At 39.9% G+C, this 22,241-nt stretch overlaps 1 long non-coding RNA gene across 1 annotated transcript; it reads left to right on the top strand.

Moving 5' to 3' along the window:
- Window positions 1-340: 340 nt before the first annotated feature.
- LOC132332602 (uncharacterized) lies at window positions 341-22,206 on the top strand. The gene is made up of 3 exons (XR_009487948.1): window positions 341-686; window positions 14,901-15,050; window positions 21,460-22,206. It is a non-coding gene; the product is annotated as an uncharacterized LOC132332602 (long non-coding RNA).
- Window positions 22,207-22,241: the final 35 nt, after the last annotated feature.

The following is a 22,241-nucleotide window of genomic DNA, read 5'->3' as shown; positions in this document are numbered from 1 at the left end:
ATGGCAGGCCAGCTCTGCTCCCTCACCTGGGACTCTGGTGAGGAGGTTCTCTCGGGCTTTTCCCAAAGCACCGCCTAAGAAGGGAGCACAGCCCCAGAGAAAAGCGTGAAGACATGGCAGCCCACACGGAGGGGCAGCCTCGGGGAGCAGGAGCTTCCCCCGCTCCCCCAGGAGCCATCCCTGCCCTCAGCGGTGCGGAGCGGAGGGCGGGCCCGCCCCGCCCGCCCCTCAGCGGAGAGCCCGACCCGGGCACCGCAGGGACGGCTCGGCTCTGCCCGGCTCTGCCCTGCCCTCACAGGGCCTTTCCCAGAGAGCTGCTGGGAGCCCCGGAGGACATTCCTGCTTCCCGGTACTTCCCTCGGGCTCCCCCACAAGGAGCACAGCGGCCTCTCGCACCTTCCCGTGCTGGGCAGGCCCCTGCAGGGTGCTGGGGGAGCCTCAAACCAGCTCCCGTTAGCGGCCCCTTCTTCTCAGGGTCCCATTTTACCATTTAATCTCTTGAGAAACCAGCCCTGAGGCGCTCTGGGGAGCTTTGCCTCTCCCGGGTGGTACCAGCTCAGTGTTTGACGAGGTGACTTTGGGCAGCTCCCTCTCCTCCATCCCACAGGACCTTCTGTTCCTCCTCTTCCTCCAGCTGGAGCTTTTCCAATGACTCTGGAAAGAGCAGCACGGAGGAGACGTCCTAGGTACAGTCCTTGCCTTTTTCTTGCTTTGTATATACTTGGTTTTACTGTCCTGGCAAGCTGGTTGGTTTTTAGACATATAAATATGTAAATCTCAGTAGATAGGTTGCATAAGGTGATGTATAGAAAGCTCTCTATATGTTGGTAGCAACATTTTAGGTGCAGTAGAATGAAAATTCCTGCAGCTAGTAGAAGGCAATAAAGATACATGGGGCTGGTTGGGTTTTTTTTTGTGCTTCAGTAACTACTGCCCCATTTAGTTTGGTTAGTGGTTCTAGCAACAGAAATCTCCTCAATAGTTAAATATCTTGGCTTTTCCCCAGTTTTATATGTTGTGTAAGATTTCTGCCATGACAAAATCATAAATGTAGACACTATGTAAGAATAGAATGGATGTTTCTTCAACCACTCTTGATGATTTAGCAGAAATAAATGGGGGCTATGGAAATAAACAGGTATCTTAATTAATTGCTGGAAAGATACAAACCTTGAGAAAAAACATTCTTCAAAGTAAATAAATTTTCATTCTTTAGTATTAGTAATTTATTTCTTTGTCCAGCATACTTTCAGGCCAAAAAACCCTGTCTTCTCTCCCTTCCATTAGCAGGTGCTTACTTTGTCCTTGCAATTTGATTGATTATTGCCAAATTGCTATTCCTCAGCAAGAGAAGACTCCTTATCTTCTGTACTCTTGGGTTTTGGGGATCTTTAGGGTTTTGTTTGGTTTTGTTGGGTTTTTTTCAGAATCTTGTATTATAAAAAGGCATATTTTTTTTTCCTCTGATAATTATTAGATTGCTGCTTTTGGCCAGACAAGAACTGAATGAGTTCAAAAGAGTGGGTTGTGAATCTGGTTTTTGCTTAGGTGAGCTGTGGTAGTAGTGGAGAATGCTACTGGCTCTCAAAGCTGCAAAATTGAGGCAAGAATGTTCTGGATTTGCTAAACTTAAAATATCTAATTCATGTGACAAACCCTCATTAAATTTTCCCGTGGTGATTCAAGTCATTTGGATAAAAGGTATACCTGCTGTGCTTTAGATTACAGCAGCAGAACTCTTCACTTTGAAAAGTTTGGAATTCAAGACCTACTACTCAAAGACTGTGATCCAAGTCTCAAAATAATGAAACCAACTCATTCCAGACAATTCCATTTAAATAATTAGTAATTCAGAGTTGTAGAGGTTATTTTAGTCTATAAAGTTCACACAATTCTAACATCAAGAGTATGTGAATAGTTAAAGAAAAAATAACTTATTTGAGTATTCTAACAGTATTTAGTATTGTAGTATTAGTTGATAGAGCTCACCAAATAGCCTGGAAGAACTCATTTGTATGAAGCTCTGAAAAGGTGTTTTGAAGAGACTGGGTGAAATGTTCAGGCTTTCCTAACTGTCAGGTTTCATATTTGGTAGTCAGATGTACAAATGAGTAATACAGCTGTTGGAACTGAAATTTGTAAAGAAAAAATGAGCATTCTCTAGAACACACAAGCAAGGAATGAGGTGAGTGTGCCAGTGCAGAGTACTTGTGCTGTGAGCCCACCTGGGAGCTAATTGAAGTGTCAGGGCTTTTGCTGCCTTGCAAACAGTTTGCTTTTAATCTTAAGCAATGTCAGTGGAGTAACTGGCTTTAGGAATTAGTCATGGAAATTAAATATGACCTGAAAAGAAAGTAGTAACCTTTTGTCCAGAATGTGGACTTTGTCCTAAATAAATGACTGCTGTCCTTGCTGACTCCTTGAAGAATTTTCCTTCATGGGGATATTACATTCCCCTACCCTTCTTTCACATCTTGTTATGCAAGATGTTTATCTGTATTAGAGTGGCTGACATTATAGGTTGTGTAAATAGATAGCACAAATAATGAGTAACACAGATAGAAAACAAGAAAATGAAGCTCCAGACAAGGCAGTAATAGCTGCAGAACCATTATGCAGAACACAGCAAGTAAATACAATTTTTTTTAATTACTGTAATTTTCTTTCAAATCCATCCACAGCACTCATTCCATATTATTCTTTCTCAAAGACAGAATGCTTCTCTCATTTCTCCTAATTCCATTGTTCTTACCTGTACTTCTGTGATGAGCAGGTTTTTATAGCCAACTTTGAGACACAAAGAAAAGGTGCAGCTAGAAAATGAACTTTAACAGAATGAAAGGACTGAAGCTGAAGCAGGTATGAAGTTGGACGTACAACTCAAAGCTCTGCTTCTGTGCATGTGTAGAGCTGTGCTTGGCATTAAGGACCCTTTGCTGCTTATCTCACTGCTAAGCCTGATAAGTATCCCTAAAGTAGCCATTTTTCTGCCTAAATCCAACATACAAGATCAGTGAGTGTTGAAAAGCACACTGAGGTTGTGCCAGCAGGAGTGGTTGGTGCACAAAACCCAAAAGCATTCTTATTCAAAGAATAAGGCATCTTATATTAAATTTGTGTAGAGGGCAAAAAGATCAGACCTCCACTATCAGATGAATTTTTAAGTTTGGTGACTCAGATTGCTCTAAGGAAGTCCTAGTTTCAAAATTAAAACAAACAAACAAAACCCAACCAACTAAATGAAAACAAACAAAAAAGTCAAACCCTAAGAGCCACAAAAGCACCAAATATTTAATTCCTAAGGAAATGTTTGGCTTATGTAAGATTGCACCAAGTGCAGAGAGGGGAAAGAAATAAAATAAACCCGCTACAGCTGTTTCTATAGGTGACATTTCTTCCATCCCTCTGACTGGTAGAGGTGGAGATATTATTCTAAAACACTGCACAGATATTTAAGAAACGGCTAGGAGTAATGTTTGCAGACAAAATTAAGAAAATAAGGTGGGAGGGAGGTGGTCACAACTTCAGAAAAGCTTTTAGCCCTCTAGAACTGGTGGGTTCTCTTTATCAAAATACCAGGAAAAGGTTAACAAAACTATCATAATCAAAGTTTTAGTTCTCTTTTTGCTGATGCTTGAGTGTTATTTTCTTTGAGCTAGCTGTGCATTTCTCCTTCTGTCTCCTTGTAGTTGATGCATAACAATTTTTAATTTTAAAATATTACATCCCCTCAGTCTGTAAATAGCAGTTTGGCACCTGCGGCTTTTCCAGGACTAATTATGGAGTTTTATTTCCTGATGCTTTAATTAATCTTGTGCAAGCTGTAAATGTCAGTACACAGTTTTACAGCATCTTTGCTGTTGGGAAGTCAAATAGTTGAAGGATTTTCTAGCAGAATAACTTCCTCTTCCCTTTCAATTTCCTGGGTCTAAATTTATGGCAAAATGCATCTGCCTGAAATGACTGCAGTGATTTTAGTTGAGTTCTGCATTTCTAAGCTCTGTTTCTTTGCATGCTGTCACTCACTGTTTTGTCTGTGCTCCACTGGAATCCAAGTGATCTGTGTTTGTTCAGACTCTATATCCTCTTACCTTTAGTTGTAATGCCTCCAGGCTGGAGTTGCCCTTCTGATGTTGATGTAACCTAAAGTTTTTCTACTCCAGAAATAAAAATAATGCTTCTGCCCAGTCACAGTTGGAACAGTTGTTAGCCAGAGAACTGCATAAGAAGCAATTTCCAAACTTGTGTTTCCGCTGGCCATGTAATATCAGAATTATGACAACCTAATGGCTAATAATGAGCTGCCTGTATTTAATGAAAACTATGTGCCAGTCTCACTGATAGCTCTTCCCTGTCCTTTTGCCAAAGATTTTTGGCCCCATTATATTCTAGATAAAGCTTTCAAAATCTACCCAGTGTGCTTTTGATCTCTTCTTCTCATGCACAATCCATGAAGTGTTACATTTTTTGGGAATTGTTATAGCAGAAATGTCACTGTATGAACTACTGGCAATCAATTCCTAGTTAACTTTCAGAGTTTATAGTACTCTGTCATCCCAGCAATTCTTTGCTGGTTTAGAGCTGATTTGCATTTGAGGGTTGGTCTTGTTGGTTTGGGGGTTTCCTCCTTTGTATTGCTATTGCCACACAAGCAGTTCTGTTTGGTTGCTTCATGCAGTTTACTGAAGTTTTGTGATGAAACTTAAAGTAAAATTAGAGCAAGGTAAACTTAAAAATTTTGCTTTCAGGTCATGGGTAGTAAATGACTTGTGGCCACATCTGGAAGCAGCTTGCCAGAAACAGCTGCACATCCAAACGATGCCAGCAGCATTTTCCTGGTTATGGAAACAGTGATCTGACAAAAGATCCCTGGACTTTAGATGTTGATATCAAAACATCTTTGCCAACCAAGTATTGTAACATCCATGATAAGCAGATCTGAGTTTAACTGTTTGTTCAAGTCCTCTAGTAAAATACTCTACCAAAACACTCAACTTGTTTCATGTTTTTGTGTGTTCAAGGGGATTTTTGGAGAACATTGCTGTATAAACAAATATGTTAACATCAAATATTTCAGAAGCAATAGGGACTCATGGGAATAAGATCAAAGATTACTTTTTGATGTCTTGAGATAGAAGCTAGACAAGGATTTATGGTTCATGTCATCAGTAGGAAAAACATGGCAGAAACTAAACATGAAAAGCTGTTGTCTGGTCTGACTGCTTTGAAATGGAACACACCAAGACCTCTCAGTGAGCTGCATTGTAAAGTAACAGGGGCCATTGAGCCTTTTTCATGTGTGTGAAGTTAAAAGTAGTTTTTCTTTTCATTTTGCTTCTCTCTGTGAGTCCTACAATATGCACATACATTGATACATTCACAATGTCCAACATAGTTTTAAATAAAATGGATTTACATCGTAAAATCTGAGAATTGCTGAGAAAGATGCTCACTTGCTATTTCTAAAAAACAGCATGTCTGCAAATAACTTTAGGTTTGAAATGTTACTTTCTGCTTCAGTTTCTCCTTTTTTTAAAATTTTGTGGTATCCAAGTGTCTGTACATAATTTATTTTCTACCACATTTTTTCCATTTAGTGCTGGTTTTATCTCTTTTCTGTTCCTCTCTTAATTTTTCTTTAGGATTATCTCGAGTGATTGATTTTCATACCAGTCTACTTTTAAAGCAGTGGTTTATAGGACTGTGTTGCCACACAGAAACATCTTTCTTTTCCCTTCTCTGCTATGTTTTATCAGCTGTGCTGGCAGAGATGTGTGTGAGCGAGGCAGAGGATTAAATCAGGCAGCAGCCTGAGGGGACGGCCAAGGTGGCACTTCCACATCAGCATCAGGATGGGCCCTTGTTACAAGAGGGGCAGGGGGCACTGGGCTCCTCTGCTCCCTTGGCCTCACCTGGGGGAGAGTGTCAGTAGAGTCAATAGTTAGAGATTTTTTTGCTGGACTGCTGCATTAAATTGTGTGGAGAGTGGGGACTGCTGTGACCTAACCCCCGACAGAAATGAGGAGCAGAAGAGCAGAGAACAGAGCCATTTTGAGGCTCAGAAGCTGTTATGCTCCTTGCTGAATCCTCTACTGGAGCCTCCTGCTTTTGGGTGTAGTGTCAAAAAATGTCTGAACTAATGCAGTGGTTTGCTACCAGGGAGAGCAGAACCACCTCTCACATGGATTGACTTTAGTAGCTGTAATTAGGAGCCAGTTTGGCTCATTAAATGTCCTCATGAGAATCTTAGGGAAATATAATGAGCCCATGAAGAAGTGTCTTGTGGAATCTTCTTCTTGCCTTTTTTCCTTATAATAGGGTCATGCAGTACTGTGTCTTTAGCAGCAACACTGGTTGATGTCAATTGACTGACATCATTAACTTCACCATCACCAAGGGTGACAGATTAAGGGCACTCTGGCAATCTGTACAGGCTGAAATGGGTGTGAAAATGCTGCATGCACTCTTTGTATATTAAGGTTTTAGTTTCACACACACACACACACACACACACACACACACATATATATATATATATGAGTTTTATGACTGTCTACATTAACTATAATAATGCAGATACACAAGCCTTGGGAGCAAATATTGATTTGTTTCACTTTAGGAAACTTAAAAATTCTGTTCAGTATGATGCTGATAGGATCTAAGTACTTGGTCACAATAGAGTAAAAGGGGTGGAAATCTGTTTCTGTCTGAGCTTTCCATGTGTGATTGATGATGTTGTTGATGTGTATTCATAGATCCTTGGCCCTGGATTATGCATGAACTACTACACAGAACCAAAATGTCAGCTGAACTGGTGTGGAATTTATTTCCCCCTGTGCAGGAGAATGGCCATGATGGTAATGCAGTTGCACTGTTTAGAGAATGCACGTGTCAATGAAGTGTTTTATTTGGTAGTGGTTTTTCCTCAGGTATTAAAAAATAAGCTGATGTTAAAAATAAAATATGTTTCATGTCACTGCAGCATTAGAGAAGTGCTTTTTCAGATTTTACAGAGGACAGCTCAGGTTCTGTTAAGTCAGGATGGATTGTGTCATCCCCTCTCTGTTACATAACAGGATATGAGTGATAAAAACTGACAGTGTGCTGTGGATGGGAAATAAAATCTAGTTTTCTCAAACCTGGAATAGAATGAATGCAAATTCTCATGAAGCATTTTGGTACTTCTTGACATGGAGAGAGCTCTTAAGCAGAAATAACTCTGCTGATGTCTTGGAACTGGTTCTCTGCTCTGTACACCAAGTACTGCTCAATGCAAATAATTCTGCTCCAGTGGTGCTAACAAGAGAGTTTTGTTTTGCCTCTTGTTTGTGTCTTTAAAGCAGTCCTTTCAATAAACATATTTAACTCTTCCTAGTTTGGAATTAAAAACCAAATATTTTGTGCTTAGATTATTCTCCTGGCCTGCTTTTATTTTCTTGTTGAATATTCTTTCTGAGGTAGTTTTGCACTAGTAACTGCAGCCATAGAAACAACTTAATGGCTAATTTGCTCTTTGTCTTTTAATATCTCATTTCTTTTTTGTTTCTGCATAGGTTCAAAACCTACAGCATGTCAAATACCAATTTCCTATTTTTTGTCCAATACAGATTTTTGAATTGTTGATGTTTACATTTAACATAAACCTTTTAAATCTTATTGTATTATTCTTTGTGTTCTCAATTCTAAATCTATTGAGACAATTAATTTCTTTTTTTTTACAGAATCACTCCTGTAGATTCCTTGTCAGACTGGGAAATTCTCATTTGGTGCAGCTGGTTTCCTAACCGGTGCTGGGTCCTTTCCTGTGGCTGACCTGCCCCAGTATATTCCACAGGCAGCATTGTGCAGTTTGTCCTGTGCTTTGGGAGGGCATTTTCAGGAGTTTGCCCTAGGAGGGAGGGTATAAACCTGTCATTCCAAGGCACCTGCTTTTTCTTGCCTCTGTCTCTTTGAACTTTTAATTGATCCCTCTGATTCTCCTTTATGTGGAATTCTTTCCTGGAGGAACGACACCAATCTCCTTTCAGGGTTAATTCTAGACTTAGTGAAGAGACAGAGCAGTTTGGGGCATGAAGCAGCCCCAGTGATGCCCTAGTTAGTCTCAGAAGGAAGGCAGGAGTGCAATTGCAAGGAGAAATATTCTGAGTCTGTGTTGGCTTGCAGATTTGGTCATATGGCAGATAGGCAGCACAGGCCCATGCTTGTGCAGGGCAGTCATGGCAGCTCTTTCCCTGCCTGTTCCCCTTCCCTGAGTGTTAAGCACTGGCACTGGGCACTTCTGCTGCCCATTGTGCCAATAGCACAACACCTTCAGCACAGACATCAGCTCAGGGTGAGCCCTGCATGTCTGCCTGCAGAGCAGGTAGTGGTGACTGCTGCAAACTGCACACCACTGAAGTGGATTGCTGCTGAAAAAGTGCTGTGCTTAAAAATCCAGCCTGGCAGCTGTGATTTCATGTACAGCATAGCAGGTGCTACACTTTGGGCCATTTTCAGTCCCTTCCTCACAGATGGGCACTTTGGGAGCTGAGACAGTTCCCAGCTGCAGTGTTGGTTATGTGTGCTGCAGTTTGCTTTAATCCATGTGGTAATGCTCAAACTGCAGCTTCCAGCTGTTCTTCTACTGCATGCTGAACAAGTTTTTGACAATATTTGGAGTTTCAGGGATCAAACCCCCATATTCATTTGGTTGGAATCGATACTGTCCTTTTATATTTTTAACACAGATATTATCTGTGTCACTCTCCAGGACTTTCCTGCCACACTACCAAACCATTAAAGGTGTCTGTGTCAATGGGAATAGCAGTTTTGAAACATAACAAAGGTACAGGATGTGCCTCTGCATGCACTGCATCACTTGTGCTCTTTCTTATTGATATTGTGTGATGTGTGTCCCTTCTCCCCCCTTTTTTTCTGCTTTGGACAATTAACCTCCTACTCTAGTTCTCTAGTTTCCAGTCTGCGCCTGATTTCATTTACTGTATATAAGAAATAACACAAAGAAAACAAAAATTTAATAGTGGAAGGAGGTTTCTGGGTTTGGTTTGTTTTTTTTTTTTTTTTTTTTTTTTTTAAATTCGAAGTTAAAATAATTTCCCTGAGTGAATTATAGCCCTTGTTTTTGGAAGTTTGTCTCTGAATTTTGTTTCCTTCTATATTTCCTCACAATATGCAAGTTTTTCACTCCTTGTTATGCCCAGTTACTAGTGAAAAATACTTCTATACCTTTATATTTCGTGGTAATACCTATTTAATTCTCAGTTATTACTTGTTCTCTAATGACCCCAAACCCTGATGTGTTTCCATTCTCTGGTTTCAGATCTCTTAGTTTTCAATAACTTACCAGCCCACACAGAAGAATGGATCAATCCATAAGCAACCAAAGAGCTCATCCAAGCTACTTAATATTTACTTTGTTAACTGATGGTGGTGAAAGCTACACATTGCTAGAGCCTCTTTTGGCTCTGTATGAAAAAAAAAAAAATTCATTTATACTCTTTATCTCTTTGTCACCAGATACCTTTCATCTACTAAAGCTATTAAATGTTCCATTTCCATCCCCCCCACCAAAATTCTTTTTAGTTTGCTTGTGAAATATGCTGGCCTAGGTACTCCTAGCAGATTTTTCTAGATGTATTTATTGGATACCTGACTGTGTTTCCACTGAAAGCTACGAACATAACAAATTATATTTTCTTAGTAACACTACAACATTGACTCTCAGTGGAACTCTTTGAAAATATGCATAAAATTAACGATTTTTTTTACATTAAAATAATTGTATTATAGGATTGTTACAAGTCAAATTTGAGAAGAAGAATAAAAAGAAGTTAATGTAAATCTTTTCTTGCAAAACTCCATAGAACACAAATCTAATGCTTGCCCAAAAACCTGCATTAATGCATTAAGGGCCTTAGCATCCCAATTCAAGAGAAATTACTGTAATGTAATGGAAGAGAATAACTGAGATGGACATGACCCCAGATTAGTGCACTTTTGTTGAATATTATATACTGTTGACTTAGTCTGAGAAATTCATTTTCCAGCTTTAATGGGTTTTATGTTCCAGGACATAGTGGACTTGAGGGTTTATCCTTGTTGCTAAAGGGCAGAAGGCCATTAAGGTTGTCATATGATTTTTGTATCAATGTCAAATTTTTCCTTGTGAAGTCTTGAGGGCTTGCCAGCAAGATTCCAGAGTCTGTGCTTTGGGAACAGGGTACAATAAAGCTTTTGGAAGTGTCTGTCTCTGCAAATGGTTCTGTTTTAATGTAGATCTCAGAGCAACATTTTGACATTAGGAGAAGATCTGACTAAAGGCAGGCTTGATACTAAATGGACTCAAATTCCTTAAGTATCTTGGATCAGGATAATCTTTTCAGGATAATTGCACCCCATTTTTTCTTGTGCACAAGAATATTTAATGTGATCTTCATAAAACATTAGTCACCAAAGTCGTAGAGTGGGGCTAAAAGTTCACCTCGGATATTGTAAAAAACCAATGAATTAAAAAAAAAAAAAAAAAAAAAAAGAGAGAACCTTAATGCCTTACTAATTACCCTAAAATTGTTCCCATTATCAGGGAATTACAAAATCGGTGAGTTAATTATCCTGTATAAGGGCAAATGGAAACCTCCAAGGGTAGCTGAGGTATTTTTAGATACAGAATGTGCCACATCTGAGGCCGAGGAGAGATTTGTTGTTCTGCAGAGTATATTTTGCTGAAGCAGGAAAGCTGTGATTGCCTCAGCTTGGGAAATAAAGGGGGAAATCCATCCTGGAGAGGCTGGTTGTGTTTGGGAAAGAGGTCTGGCTTCTGCTGACTCACTGTGAGGGAAGGAGAAATTACTGCAGCTTTCTGGTTGGTTCTCGATGGAAGATTCTTTAATTACTTTGTAGCACTTCCTGAGTGTTCCGCCCTGGGGAAACAGAAGCTGTTTTCCGCAGTTTCCAGAGGCTTGAACAGAGTCTCAGAGCAGGGAGCTGGATTGAGCCCAGCTTTACAGAGTTAGTCAGAAAGCTGGGTATAGTACTTACCCCCCACAAAATTCAGATTGTGCAGTTTGCCTTTAGGCACATTGGTGCTGCAGACCAGAAAGCAGAACCACATCCTGCAGCAGAGGCTGTTCCTTGGACAGGGCTAAAGGCAGAGGCTGTTTACCCTGGGCTCTCATAAATTTGTGCACAGCTGTGTATGGATACACAGACATGTGGAGCACAGCACAGGGGCATGGCTGAAGCCTTTGGTGGGTGTGCTTTTGCAATTCATGCTTTGAACGCCAAACTCCTCAGCATTAACATTTTCCTCTTTCTGCAGGGGCTGAGACACAGTTTGTGGAAATCAGACCCTGACCTGCTCTCATGTTTAAATGAATCCTGGGAATTGGGGGAGGATGTGAAGTGTCCAGGTCAAGATGTAGATTATTAAATTTTCTTGTTTAATGTGAAAGGCTTTTCTTTTGCTGTGTTTTGCAAATATCTGTGAGAATGGGGTGCAATGGATCAGCAATGAATCTGAAATACATGTTGGGTCTTCTTTTGACTGACATAAATGATTTAATAATGCAGGTTAAACCTGGCTTCTTTTCACTTACAACTTACAATTTTTACTGTCAAAACCGTTTGTACTTTGTATGGAAACCATAAAACAACTTATATGGCTTGTAGGATTTGAAAACAATTCTTGCCTGTTGAGGCACTGGAAAAATGAACAGATGCAATACATGCCATCAAACTAATTTTTTGGAAGTAGTGGGAACCCTCTTCACTTCTGGGTTACATTGCCTGGCAGAAGTGCTGTTGATGCCCAGCTTTCCTCTTATTCCCATAACATTTTATGTTACACTACATTAAAAAGCTCACTGGAAGAAGTAATAAACAATCAAAATTTTCATGAGTTAAGCTTTGAATCCTCCATTTATCTAACTGATGTAGCCTGGATGTTTACTGATATGGCATTCCATGAGAGACAAATTGTCCTTATGTGCTTCCAGGTATCCCCAGAAATCTGTAATAGCAAGCTTTATAGTGACAGCAAGCTAGAACATAGTGTGTGGCAGGATTATACAGGGAAAGCTATCTAACAGAAATAAATTCTGCTTCCCCAGATGAGCTGATGCTATTTCAGTCTTTAAATCATTTCATTTAAATAGTTCCTGTCTTGAATTGTTGACAGTCTCCACATTAATGTCTTAGGTTTTTTTAAACCTTGTCATGTAGACTTCTGATGAATGTGTATTTATATCCCCTGCCCTCTGGTGATGGAGTGAGACACTAAAAAACATCCACTAGTCTTTACTTAATTTTCAAGGCTTTCTTTAATCTGTTCTTAGACTAAGTTTTGTGCACATTATATGGATTGGTCCTTTTCCAGTGGCCTAGCTCTCTCTTCCTTTATAAAAAGGAAAGGAGAGATGTAAACTTGCCTGGTTAAGCTATAGAGACAGGAAAAGAAAATACAGCAGTGCCAGTGAAGCTGTGCCATTCTCTGGTGGATTTTGTCTTTTTTTTCCATTTTCCCATAATCTTCCATCCCTGTTTTCCTTCTGCTGGTCCTTGCTGACTCTCATTTATAGTGAATATAGGGAAAGCTATTTTAGAGGGGAACCTGAACAGTCCTTTTTCTCTAAAAAACAAATCATGTTTGAACTGTTTTGTCATTCCAGGATTAGGATTTCACATTTCCCTTCTTCTATCCTAATCATTATGTTGTATCAGTTGTTCTATTTTTGTAGTTCCCTTTGAAATGTAGAGCAGGGAGATTGTTTTGGTTTTGTTCAACTTCCTTTGGATTTGGGATAGACTGCTGTCCATTCCTAGTAGAAAATTTTGGTGCAGTCAGACAGCAGAGTTTTGGGTGGAAATCTTCATGGAATGGGGTGGTGGGAACAAGCACCAGGTTTGCAATGTAAATGGCAAGAGTAACCAATTGTACCTTGAGCTCTGAGAAGAGGAGGCACAAATCTTCTGAACTGGAGCTGTTGAGTGCAGCTGCCTTCTTAGTTCTAAGACCCCAGAGGAAAAGTGAAGCAGGTGTAGGATGATTCCAGCTGCTCCCCATTCCTGCTCTCTCCAGGCTGGGCTGTGTGCTCTGGACTGGTGCAGGTGCAGGGCTGGAGGCTGGGGACAGGAGGGGAGGGTGCCAGCCCTGTCCCTGCTCTCTCTGGTGTCCCACACTAACAATTGGAAGGGCTTGGTTTGCATCAACATTCAGTTCCTTCTCTCTGATATCTGAGTCTAGCATAACTTCTAAATCTAATGTGTCTCCTTATTTAGTATGAGACATTCAGTCTTTAAATTTGCATGCTGTGAGAGTCACTGAAACCCAGTTGTGGCACAGTCAGTTGACTGTGTGCTCTCTGGTGTAAACGCTGCCTGTTTGCCCATCAAAGAATCCAGAGAGTGCTTTGTGGAATTTGTACAACGTGTCTGAGGGTAGAACACTCTGAAAGGGAGTTTAGTTTAAGTGTTGCTAGTCCTTCAATTGGGAAAACTCTGAGAAATCTGAAACCACTATTTGATGTAATAACAAAAAAAAATGTAATTAATACCCACAATATATTGCACTTTCAATTTAAAGAGATCATTACAACCTTGGTTTTGGCTGGTTAATGGATATAGGCTTTGAGTTTCTGAGTTATTAATGCTTTTAAATCATGGAAGAATTAATAACACTCATAAAGGATCTCAGCACAACAGCTCTTCTCAGAGGATTTAATAATTAATATCAAATCTGTAAGAGGAAGTTGTTTGTGGTTCAAAATAAATTATAGAAGAAATCAACAGAGAAATCTCTCCTGGCAAACTTTGTGTATTTATTTATGTCTGTAAAAACAGTGCCTGATGAGAAGGGAATCCAAACTTTCCTTCCTTGCATTTAGTCATGTTTTCCTGCATCTTCAAGAAGGTTGAGCTCTTTAGCTGGCTTCCCACTGGAAACAGAAGGCATTAGATTTGTTACCCAGTGATACAGAAACCACAGTGGATGTCTAAAATGAGACCCCTTGGACACACCAAAGGTAACAAAGCTTCTGACAAACTGTCTTGATTACCCAAGATTATTCTTGTTTTGAGATTTTTGTTCAGCCTTCTATCTTTACAGGTTACCTGCTTGCAGTCACATTGCATATTCCTATAACTGGCTTCAGTGTATTAAGGATTTCCAGTCAGTTTAATAATAATTTTTTTGGCTTGGCTCAGAATTTGTGTCTGTATCATATTTGGAGATCAGCACAAACAAGTTGGATGTATTTGCAAAGCTCCTGTTGCAGTTCTCCCTAAAAGCACATACAGCTTCTCTGTTGGTGTTGTTGGTTTGGTTTGATTTCCCCACCCTGGAAAAGAAGGTGAGCTTCTGTCTAAATTTTGTTGGTATTGCAAAAACACCTATGCAACTGGAAATAATTTTTTAGTAAATATTAATATTAATATTAATATTAATAATAATAATAATAATAATAATAATAATCTTTCCTTCACCATGTAGTCTTCCTCATCTAAAATGAGAAGGTAAAACATTGGATTTATTTTCTTCTCTTATACAACCTTTATTTTAACAGTGTTGCCTCAGTGGGTGGGCTTTCAACTAAAAAATTTCAGTATTTTTAACATGTCTATTGTCACCAGGATTTTTGTGCAAGAGGGTGATGTAAAATACTATTCATTTGAAAATTTCAGCTGCTTTGTTTGTGCTGATCTAATTGTTGTATCCATGGAGACTGGAGGGCTAATTCCAGACAGCTGCCGAGTTCTCTTCTAAAATGTTATTGAAGTTTGTCAGTACAAAACTTCATGGGCCAGTTGCCAGTGTGCAGGCTTGGATATTGGAGATTTTCTGAATGATTATCTAAAAGGCATGATGAATATTCTAAAGTAGTTTTTTGTTTCATATCCCCCCGTAGACTGTTATTGAACAAATGGAAAATTGGAGCTGAAAGCATTGAACACATAATGCTGTAACCTCTGGAGCAGCTGGATGGAGCAAGGAGCAGAGAGGACTGACTACAGTCACAGGAGGAAGCAGTGGCAGCCTCAGGGGAAGGAAAATATGGGTAACACTTGGGGAATTGTTCATTATTCACTCAGACACTTATGGAAACTTTACCATTGGTATAGCAGAGAGCAGCATCCCACAGTTCAAGTGAATGCAATTGAAAATCCTGCCCAAAAATAGCCCCCCTTGCTGGCCTGGTGCCAGGGTGCATTTTTAATAAAAGTAGTTTAGTAGTGCTGTAGTAAAACTTGTGAATTTGTTGTAACTTCATGGGAGAAGCTTTTTACTAGAAATAAGTAGAATTTGATGTCTTGAAATACTACAATGAACAGGCTGTAGTGGATTTCTGCATTACAGAACTGTTGTTCTAGGAAAGTCTGGGTCTAGCTAATACTTTAGTATAGGTGTGGCTTTATTCATGAGCTTCCCTAACTGAATCTCTGTTGCCAGGGCTCCTCTAAGAGAGGATCTAAAACAAAGCTTGTATCAGTTTTCACTTGACTCTTTGATCAAAACCACTGTAGATTTCAGAGGAAGTGTATTTTCTGTTGAAATTTTACATTGAAAGTGATTTGTCAGTGAGATTGTATTGGAGTCACCTTTCTGTACAAGATCTGTTTTTCAGCAATCTAAAATTGATTCCAGTTCATCTGGTAGGAAGCTCTGAGTAAATTACTCTTACTGCCTTAACAGATCCCTGACTGAGATGCAAATGAAATGTTCCCCATCTTGTCAGTGGAATGAACACAGGAATTGTTTGTCTACAAGTCCAGTAGAATTTGAAGCTCTGATTCTGTACCTATGAAAGTTCTATGTGAATAGAATAAAAATAACTTCCTATACATTACCTATGTCAGGTTTGAACAGCAAATGAAAGATGACTCAGTCCTGCAATGACACCTTTGTGGGGTTTTTTGCTTCCCTGTCTTGCACTGAGCCTGTTTTCTGTGGAGGCCTTTGTACTGATGACAAAATCCTCTGCAAAAGCTCTTTTCAGGAGAGGGCTGGGGGTGGAGCTCTGGTTTGGGGTGAAGCCCATACCAGGGTTTGGAAAAGAGACCAAGTCTCCCCTGTAGAGTTTCTACAGGGGAGTAGTGTAACAGCAAGTTACAGTAGTGTAACTTGCTTATGAGTGCAGTGAAAAGGGAAATACTGCTTACATTATGCCAAAGTGGTATTTTTTCTTCATGGAGGTGTCATTCCATCTTCCAGAAGTCATTATAGAGCATTAATGTTGGAACTAGTGGCTCTAGTTGGCAGTGCCATGGAACAATCTGCTCAGAAACACAGCATAATACTGGTACAGCTTTGAGGGTGGGCTGCACAAAGGTTTGTGCCAGCTCAGGCCAGAATGACTTTGGTCATGTAAACAATGGGGGCCACATCCCACAAAGGCATTTTGGCTGTGTCTGCTCCTGTCTTTGTAGGAAGCCAAATGTTTTGGTATCAGCTTTAAATATTTGCATGTAAAAATTATATGTATGGAATTTGCAAGCCCAGAAATTCAGCTTAAAGGTGTACAGGAATGCAGAACAGGTGTTTTCTGGTTTTTTGAATGATGCAAATTTGAGTCTTTTATGCTGCTTTTTAGTCTCTTGATATTGATTTCAATCACTTAGTGGTGGTTTGGCTGTCAGTTAAGGCATAGGTGATTCTATTCAAAAGCAATGGCAGCAAAAATCTTAAAATGATTGGAAAGAATGAATGGCTATGGCCTGTGCATTGTAAGGACAGGTAAGCAGTTCCTTATTTGTCCTTGTCCTCCATCTTCTCTCTTACATAACATCTTCCATCTCAAATCCTTGCTTTGCAAGGAACTGCAAAACATTTGTTAAGCAGTTATTTCTGTAACTGAAGCTTGGTTCAGAACAGCATTCCAGTCTGACAGGTCATTTAGGTACAGAGGAAATAATAATGTATCATGATGGACTAGAAGAGCTTGCTGACACCCCATGGACAAATATTTACCTCTGCTTTATGCATTTTTGGGTGGGTTACATTAAAATTAATGAACTGCTGCTGTCTTTGAAGGTTTCTCCTTTTCTATATGCAAATTGCAGTGTCATTAGAGCAGTTCCACTGCAGTCTGTGTGAGAGGGGAGGTGTCAATGACCACAGAACATCCACTCCAGCTGTCTCTTAACCTCTGTTATTTATATCCCAAAATGTGCAAATTCTGTGCATTTTGTTTTATTTTTGCATGACAAGTAAAATGTTCTAAAACAAAAGCATTTAAAGCAAACCAGAGTCAGGTCCAATACAAGACTTGATATTGTAACTGGGTAAAGAATTTTTTTAGTCAGTTGAGGCAATGGGATATTTAATATTAAGGCTTCAAGATACAAATGAGTTCTCATGAGCACACAATTAACCTGATCTAAGGTAATGAATACTCCAGTGCTGGGAGGCAGATAGCGTTAAGGTGAAAAAATAAATATCCAGAAGCAGTAAATTCATTTTGTCACTTGAGGCTTGATCCAAAGCTTGTGTGAATCATGGAACTGAAACAGAGGCTGACAGCACTGAATCTGAAACCTGCATTGTGAAGAAAGCTTAATTTGAGAAGAGTTGATGAGCTTTCTCTGTCTTGGCCAGTACCTCAAAGGACAAGAAGGACATTACAATTTCTGCATGAGAAGAGGATTTTGGAAACATTTAAAAGATAAATGAAATCCAAATACTATTACTTGTTTTCATATTCTCATATCTCACTATAAATTGTTTTTTATACATCTAACAAAAAAAAAACTTTCAAGGCTAAGGTTTCCCAATATATTTGCATTTTAAGATATATTTATTAAAATATTACAATACTTTTTGTTTATATGTGGCATAGAAATTGTTAGCAGAAAATACACAGGAGGAGGGGTCTGTAGCCTCCCCAAACATGGTACTTAAGCAGTTGCCCTCCTGCTCATAAAGGAGAGGCACAGGAACCTGCCAGGGCTCTGGAGCAAAAGTCTCTTGCATCTTTGCTGTAAAACACCTATGCTTTGGAGAGAGAGCGTTTATTGCAGCTCAAAATACAACATATTTTACTGGGTTCTTTGAGGGCAGTGACCTGTTGGTTGGTTGGTTGGTTGGGAGAAGAAAAATTTCTAACCATGCATCAGGTTCTCTCCAGCAGAGATCAAAAAATCAGACTGCCAACCTAGACTTCTCATTTGGAAGGATTCTTGTGAATCCAATAATTTACCATTTCCAGCAGCACATCACTGAGGTGTGTACAGTCTTTGGGGAATATTTTTGATGTTACTGCTTTGGCTGGAGTAAAGTCAGGCACAGGAATGTGCCCAGAATGATGAGGCTGATGAGCAGTAGCCTCTGCTGTCTGCATGTCCAGGAAGAGCTTATGAAGCATCCTCTGATCCTGCCCAAAATCTTGTGGCCTCCCAGCCAAGAGGAAGCATCATGGGGGTTTGTCAGCCCAAGCCTCCAGTGCAGATCTGGCTGCTAACAGTGCTGGGAGTGCACACAGGTGAGGGTGAGGTGGGACTGGTCATTTGATATTTTCACTGTCATATCTTGCAGATGTGCTCTGAAATGGCCAGGAAGCAGGCTTGAAAATTGATTTCCCTGTGTGTGGTGCTTGCAGGGTTTACAGCAGCCATGCTCAGCCATGTGACAAAAAGCCTTTCTTGAGTTCCTTTGCCTGGCTCTCTATGCATCTCTTTTTTCTCATTTTACGTTTGTGTCTTCTACATCCTTGGAGAAGAGGAAATCCCCAAAAGTAAGACCAAAGTACAGCAAGCACTTAGATCATTTCACTTGTACTTAAACCTCTGAGGTCCTCCCTAGCACTGCAGAGAAAACAACATTGTGGGGAAGGATATTTGTTCACAAAGAAAAGCATTTTGGATTTAGTTACTTAGCTCAGTCTGGAGACATGGCATGAAACTGTAGGGGTTCCTTTTTGCATTCTTAAAGGCAGTTTTCTTTTTTCTTGCAACACATTTATGTCCTAGCCAGCAATGTTAAACACCTTCCAAGTACATGAGAATCTTGTTAACATTTTCTTTCTGGTTTGTTTTTATTACTTACCATCGATTATAGAGAGAATGCACAAACACTCAGGTTAGCAGAATGTGCTACAATCTTCTCTGAGCACGTGGTTAATGTTTCCTTTAGAAATGTTGCAGCATAATTTATCTTAGGCAGTGCAAGTTCAGCTGTGCAGCACACCTCACCAAACACCCCTAGCCTGTCACTGGAACCCAGAAATCTGATGGGTTTGCTCACCCACAACTCAGTCACCTCCTGTGAGGCTCTGAATGCAGCCAGGTGACCTCTCCATGAGCAGTACCAGGAATTCCAGCTTTCCTGGCACAGCTGGCAGCCCTGCTGCAGGGACCACTGACTGATACAGCAGCCTTAACAAGCAAAGCAGGAACTTGAGATGCTTGTAGGCAGCTTGGGCAACAATGTCAAAAAATATACACTTGAACAGATAATCCCAGTTCTGTTCAAAGAGGAATTATGTTTTAGCTTTTGGAACATAACCCAGGGGGCCATCCATACATTATTCTTCAGTGATGGGGTAGAAAGTGGGTTTTGGAGGTGTTACTTACTTGCAAGTTCTTTAGTAAATTGTGTTTCCTGCCAGAATGGAGTGATGCAAGGTTTAGGTCTGTGGTGCAGATACAAACCAGCATGGTGCCCTCTCCTCATACAGGCCCTTGCACCTGAGTGGATTTCCTCATGTGGCAAGGCACAGAGGCCTCCTTCTTTTGTTTCACTAGGGTGAGAGTTAAGTAAGAAATTATTCCTACTTAACTTTTTTTTCTCCTATGCATGATGTCACCCTTCCCCTCCTTCTGTCTGGCCTCAGATTCCCTAAAAACATCAACTATGGCATTCTTTATGGGCTTTCTGAGCTTCCTGCAGCTTTCCCAAAAGGACAAGGCTGAGGTGAGTTCAGTCCTTACTGTTGGGTGGTAGCAGGACCCTCTGTTCCAAAGAACATCTCTTTTGTCTCAAAAGGCTGTTATTTTAGGAAATGAGAAATTTAATTCTTGACCTGATCTGAAAAAGGTAGCAATTACCCTGAATGTATTTATGTGAAGAGGGGAAGCTTTTAGTTCCTGTCCCCCTCCCATTGTCAGAAACATGCACTGTTATGGAAGGTTACAGAAGGAACCCTTGCAAGCCTTTTAGGAGACTGATTCAGGAAAGACCCACCACGTGTAGACTTTTACATTCCTTAGATCTGCTTTTTCTGCATTTGTTTTTGTTCCAGCTCCTGCCAATGTGCAAGAGGGAAAAGCATGTTCAGGTGGAGAAAATACCATTGATAGTTCCTAAAGTCAGAGTGCTGCATGGCTAAATGAAAAGTGTGCACATTCCTTATTCCACTCCCAAAAACAAACCCTTAGGGGAAATCCTTTAACTTCTCTCACCCAAGACCCCAGCTGAGTTTCCTTCTTCCCTTCTCCCCATATTCACACATCCCCATGAACTGAGGGTGGGAGGAGCAGAGGTAGGTATGGACAGTGGATATAACCCTGCACATTTCCTTTGGGCTCTCAGCTGTGTTTTCCAACATTGTTGCATTTTGTGTTTATAGCATAGCAAAGATTTCCTTGCTCATTTAATTTTCTCTTCCCATGCTGCAAGGCTTAGTTCATTAGCTTAAAAGACTGTCACGCTTCTGCTGAACAGAATATATTTGGCAGGAGTGGATAGTAATTATCTAAAAATTCAATCAAGCCATTTTTTTGATTGATTTTTGGGATGAGATATATAGGCTTCAGTGGAATTGATTGCATCCTAGTATTTTTTAAATTTATGTTTTAAGCATCAGATTGCCCCACCACTCCCACTTTCTTTGGTACATTTATTTTTTCCTCTTACCAACTATACACAAAGTCTCTTGTAGGTAAATGCTCTGACTGTTTTGATTTTTTTTAAATTAAATATGTCTTCCACTTCCAGTAATATTAGTATTGTAACACCCATGTAGCTGAGAAGAATTTTTACAGAAGGATAATTTTCAGTCTTAAAAATGCCACTGGCCAAGCAAGTAGACTTTCTTGAAAACTGCAGAAGGTATGTGAACATAAAATAACACTGATTCTGACTGATGACCATTTCTTAAGGAATTTGTTTTCATGACATGAACTTAATGTATAAGGCTTAAGGAGGTATTTTAAATAGGAGTGAAAACAAAAAATATGAGACCTAAATTACAAAAGCAGAATGGTATTATGACAGTAATGCTAAAGCTGCTGCTATCACACTGCTTGCTGATGGACCTCAATGAGAAAACATTGCTCAGAAAATGCCCCATCAGTGTTGTGATACCATCACACCCCCTGCTCCAGGGCTGAGCCAAAAAAAGCCTGTTCAGATCTGCATCTCTTGCTACATTTTCAGCTGTGATGGATTAGGAAGTAATGAAGAGGATTTCTCAGAGACTGATTTATTATTAACCTGGTTGTGCATTTTTTTCTGTATCTGTTCTATATCAGTTGCATAGACTGATTTGAAGAGAATAAGACTGAAAATTCATGTGGAGGAAAGCAACAAAGCCAACAGCAAAAATGCCAAGAAAGCCTTGAACTGCTGTGTCACCTTCTTCCCTCCTGAATTCTCCTGAGGACTCGTGCAGTCTGAAATGTCTGATGCATTGGTAACATGACACCTATTAAGGGGCACAGGAATCCAGTGTGAAGACTGGTTTTGGTACAATTGAAGGTGACTGATTTGGGGGTGGAGAGGGGAGTGGGGTTATGTGTGTTTAAATCAGGAGTTGATACTGGAGATTGGTGTATCCCCTTTTTCTCATAGCAGAGGGGTTTTTTTTCTGATGGTTTGCTTAACTAAAATAATTTGGTCTTCTCAAGAGTATCTGATAGAGGAATCTGGAAAAAAAGTGCTAAAACCAACCTGCATTTATTCCACAGCTGAACTTTTAAGTTTTACAGCTGTTGTTTTCCCATTGTTTTAATGGATCTTACTTCCCCTGTAAGCAGAATGGGTTTTCAGGTTGTGGAGCACTGTGAAGGTGTATAATAAGGGAACTGAATGGTCTGAACCCTTTGGGACTTCTATTTCTTTATTACCTGAAGCAACTCTATTGCCAGTAGATCTTGCAAGTACACAGGGCAGCGTAGTGACTGCTGCACTGTAGTTATTACTTTGTAACCCCAAAGGCAACTCCTTCTTTTCCTTTTGAGGCAGAATGTTTTTAATAAAGATTTTAGTTTCTATTCCAATTATCTTGTGTTATTTTATAAAGCTGTAATTTTAA

This window comes from Haemorhous mexicanus, chromosome 12 (genome assembly GCF_027477595.1).
Source record: "Haemorhous mexicanus isolate bHaeMex1 chromosome 12, bHaeMex1.pri, whole genome shotgun sequence".
Taxonomy (NCBI): domain Eukaryota; kingdom Metazoa; phylum Chordata; class Aves; order Passeriformes; family Fringillidae; genus Haemorhous; species Haemorhous mexicanus.
The sequence above is the reverse complement of the archived record's forward strand: the minus strand, read 5'-3'. Positions and strand labels throughout refer to the sequence as shown.